Source organism: Schistocerca americana, chromosome 3 (assembly GCF_021461395.2).
Source record: "Schistocerca americana isolate TAMUIC-IGC-003095 chromosome 3, iqSchAmer2.1, whole genome shotgun sequence".
Classification (NCBI taxonomy): Eukaryota; Metazoa; Arthropoda; class Insecta; order Orthoptera; family Acrididae; genus Schistocerca; species Schistocerca americana.
This window is the reverse complement of record NC_060121.1, coordinates 899,515,052-899,519,707: the sequence shown is the minus strand read 5'-3', so window position 1 is coordinate 899,519,707 and position 4,656 is coordinate 899,515,052. Positions and strand designations below refer to the sequence as shown.

The window sequence follows — 4,656 nt, the reverse complement described above, 5'->3', positions numbered from 1 at the left end:
GAGCACGTTGGGTGGCACGGGATACATTCGGACGTGCATTGTCCTGTTGGAACAGCAAGTTCCCTTGCCGGTCTAGGAATGGTAGAACGATGGGTTCGATGACGGTTTGGATGTACAGTGCACTATTTAGTGTCCCCTCGACGATCACCAGTGGTGTACGGCCAGTGTAGGAGATTGCTCCCCACACCATGATGCCGGGTGTTGGCCCTGTGTGCCTCGGTCGTATGCAGTCCTGATTGTGGCGCTCACCTGCACGGCGCCAAACACGAATACGACCATCATTGGCACCAAGGCAGAAGCGACTCTCATCGCTGAAGACGACACGTCTCCATTCGTCCCTCCATTCACGCCTGTCGCGACACCACTGGAGGCGGGCTGCACGATGTTGGGGCGTGAGCGGAACACGGCCTAACGGTGTGCGGGACCGTAGCCCAGCTTCATGGAGACGGTTGCGAATGGTCCTCGCCGATACCCCAGGAGCAACAGTGTCCCTAATTTGCTGGGAAGTGGCGGTGCGGTCCCCTACGGCACTGCGTAGGATCCTACGGTCTTGGCGTGCATCCGTGCGTCGCTGCGGTCCGGTCCCAGGTCGACGGGCACGTGCACCTTCCGCCGACCACTGGCGACAACATCGATGTACTGTGGAAACCTCACGCCCCACGTGTTGAGCAATTCGGCGGTACGTCCACCCGGCCTCCCGCATGCCCACTATACGCCCTCGCTCAAAGTCCGTCAACTGCACATACGGTTCACGTCCACGCTGTCGCGGCATGCTACCAGTGTTAAAGACTGCGATGGAGCTCCGTATGCCACGGCAAACTGGCTGACACTGACGGCGGCGGTGCACAAATGCTGCGCAGCTAGCGCCATTCGACGGCCAACACTGCGGTTCCTGGTGTGTCCGCTGTGCCGTGCGTGTGATCATTGCTTGTACAGCCCTCTCGCAGTGTCCGGAGCAAGTATGGTGGGTCTGACACACCGGTGTCAATGTTTTCTTTTTTCCATTTCCAGAAGTGTAGCTACCAGTGATGCATGGTAAAGCATGACAGATGAAGCAAGGACGATATTAGTAGCACTCTAGCATTGTCAAAAAGTTGATGCCTCGCTGAATCTCAAACATACGACTCAACTGGAAGATATTTCTCAGGATACATGCCGCTTGAACAGGATTATATGGATGTGAAATCTGGTAGAGAAGATAATCCGAGCATTTCAGAAGCGTTGCTTCCGAAGGATGCTGTAAAATGTGTGGACTGATATGAAATGGGAGTTCCACAGAGTTGGCTATGAAAAGAATATATATTATAGAACGATGAGAAGAAAGGGAAATGACAGAGTATATGTTAACACATCAGAGTATAGCTTTCGTAATACTTGAGGGATCTGTAGAGGGCAAAAGCTGAAGGAGAAGACAGAAGTTGCAATATATAGAGGATTCTGAATGTAAGCGCCAGTCTGTGATTAAAAGATTCGCAGAAGAGAGAAATCCCTAATGGGGCCCATCAAGCCAGCCGGGAAACTGATGGCAAAAAAAGTTATTGTATTGGTTTAAATAGCTCCTCAGCCCTTACAAGCCATATGTTAGCTTTTGCAGTTTCTCTGGTCGTCGGGTCTAATATAGCAACTCGCCAAGTGGCCGATTTTTAGTCGTCAGAGCCGGCCAGAGTGGCCGTGCAGTTCTAGGCGCTACAGTCTGCAGCCGAGCAGCCGCTCCGGTCGCAGGTTCGAATCCTGCCTCGGGGATGGATGTGTGTGATGCCCTTAGGTTAGTTAGGTTTAATTAGTTCTAAGTTCTAGGCGACTGATGACCTCAGAAGTTAAGTCGCATAATGCTCAGACCCATTTGAACCATTTTTTTTTAGTCGTCAGAACTCACGCTGGAACCGAGCGAGGTGGTGCAGTGGTTAGCACACTGGACTCGCATTCGGGAGGACGACGGTTCAATCCCGTCTCCAGCCATCCTGATTTAGGTTTTCCGTGATTTCCCTTAATCGCTTCAGGCAAATTCCGGGATGGTTCCTTTGAATGGGCACGGCCGATTTCGTTCCCAATCCTTCCCTAACCCGAGCATGAGCTCCGTCTCTAATGACCTCGTTGTCGACGGGACGTTAAACACTAACCACCACCACCACTCACGCTGGAATTCCGTTTAGATTTATACACTTCAGTGTACTATTTTTAACGGACATTTTACGTTCATATGTCTTGACTAAGACGTATTCTCCAAATAAGCAATACCGCGTTTCAGACTCTCGTTGTATACCTATTTGCGTCTCTACAGCCCCACGTTCGCGCGACTTTGCTGCAGCAACAGAAACTCTCCAAGAAACTGTAATGCCGGCACACCTTTGCTGCGGCAGAAACACTCTTGACATAGCAGCGTTGCTATAATGTGCTTGCAACTGCTCAAAGAACAGGTTTTAGTGAGTAGTTGATGGCTAATGGCACAAAGCGCTGTGGGACTTAGCATCTGAGGTCATCAGTCCCCTAGAACGTAGAACTACTTAAACCTAACTTAACCTAAGGGACATCACACGCATCCATGCCCGAGGCAGAATTCGAACCTGCGACCGTAGCAGCCGCGAGGTTCCGGACTGAAGCGCCTAGAGCCGCTCGGCCACAGCGGCCGGCTGAGTAATTGAGAAGTATTCTATAAGACAGTGCCGAAACCGGCATACCGTACGCGACAAATGCTAAACATATCATCCCTTGGAAATGGCTTTAAGGGTCAAGTTTCATGATGGTTGTGGTCTTCATAACGATGAGAGAATTCTTTGACGCACATTGATGCCCCGTTCGCAGCGAAATTGCTGTAGTGGAGTCAATGATTAAACTATAGACGTCGAAAAGCAGTTAACGAGAGTTCTTGCGAACCGACAAAAAGCCTGCGGAAATTCTTAAATTTGCCAAGTTCGCTCTGCTAGCATTGCGACAGCACTGCTACCCAAATTTCGCAAATCTATGCTCACAAAACGAAACCGGGGTGAATTCTTTTTCCACACGTTACAGGAGAAATGATTTACACTTACTATTTTGTTTACAAAATCTTGTTTCCATATTTAGGTTACGCTGGGGGATGTATATCTAGTGCACTACATTGCGGCGTAACGGCACCGTTTACGTCAATGTATGCGCGGCAGTTAACATCGCTCGACGGACGCGACCCGCCTGATCGAACTCTCTGTTAATACATTAGCTGGGAACAGCGCAGCTGTATTACGCGCTAGCTCCGTACCTCGCTTGACAGCAGGGTAAACTCGGGGAACTCGTTATATCCCCCATTCCAGGAAACGCCGTAGCACTAGATTGCATCCTGTTCTGCTAGTGGCGATGCGCTGTTATACTACGATTTCTAAATATCCGCTGGGTATCAGAAAGAATCATCCGATTTGTTACGTCTATATGAACGCTTTTGACAATGTTGACTGTGTGAAACTGTGGCGGATACGTTCGACGTCTGTGTCAGGCGCTAGGAAACAGCCTGGCGATTTTAGTTTACACAAACAAACCGTTTCTCGGAATTTCTCATGTCGTTGTCTCGTGTAGAAGAGTCCACACCACATCTAATACGAAAGTCATGCTCAAGAGTTATTACTGACCCACACTGCGAAAATCGTAGAATACAAAACGTTTCATGTTGCCCCGACACCATTTTTACTAGAATTGAAGTGGGCGCACACTGCTGCTATCTAGCGGGAACCATGTAAAACTTGAGAGTATGTTCTTTCCAACAGTATGTTGTTCACGCACGTATCTCAAATAGCGTAATAGTTATAATTGTTTTAGAAAATCGGATGGTTCTTTTTGATAGACCCTGTACATGTCTACATCTACGTCTTTACTCTGTGAGTTACCGTCCGGTATATATGTGCTTATCTGTGTGTGTGGCGGAGATACTGGGTGGTTATAACCAAACTTCCCCCAGTTAACATGTTAAAACACGGAAAGTAATTACAGATACGTATCCTTTACACCTCCCAAAAGCTTGATCGTCCCCACCCGCTTGTCTCTCCCATCCTCTCCTACCCCACCCCACTGCCTCGCCTGTACCATTGCATCCCACCTGCTCTCCATCTTCACACTCTCCACACCCTTGCCCAAGGTGACTTCCACCAACTCCCCCTCCTTGATGATGTCCTCATTCCTTCCATATACCCCTTCTACCAGATCTAATACTCCCTCTCCCCCTTCCCCCCTTTCACCTAGCTATCTCTCCTTTCTCACCATCCTTTCTTCCCCTCCTCTGCTCTCCCATTTTCCGACTCCCTCCAGCCCGCCCCCCCCCCCCCCTATTCTCAGGTTTCCACACCTAACCCTACCCTATGCCCTCGCATCTCCCTTCTTTTCCTTCTTTTCTCTCACTGGCCTCTTCCTCCCCCCCCCCCCCTGCTCCTTTCCCCCCTGCCTGTCCTCTACACCCAGTTGCAGCCCCCCCCCCCCAACTCATCAAGTGTGTTCAGTGTTTTCTGTGCCAAAGATCGCCAACAGTTTAGTGCCACAGTGTTTTCTTCATTTATGTGCATCAGTGTTATCTCTGGTGTGCTCCTTCATTCACGTGTCAAACTCATTGTCTTCGTTTGTGTGCACTGTTGAACTTGTTTATGAAACCAGAGCCAGCTGACGAAAGCCTTCCTTACTATTCTTGTGTGTGTCTTC

General features: G+C 49.6%; 1 non-coding gene across 1 annotated transcript; it reads left to right on the top strand.

Moving 5' to 3' along the window:
* Nucleotides 1-1,886: 1,886 nt before the first annotated feature.
* Trnaa-cgc lies at nt 1,887-1,959 on the top strand. The gene has a single exon. It is a non-coding gene; the product is annotated as a tRNA-Ala (tRNA).
* The last annotated feature ends 2,697 nt before the right edge of the window (nt 1,960-4,656 follow it).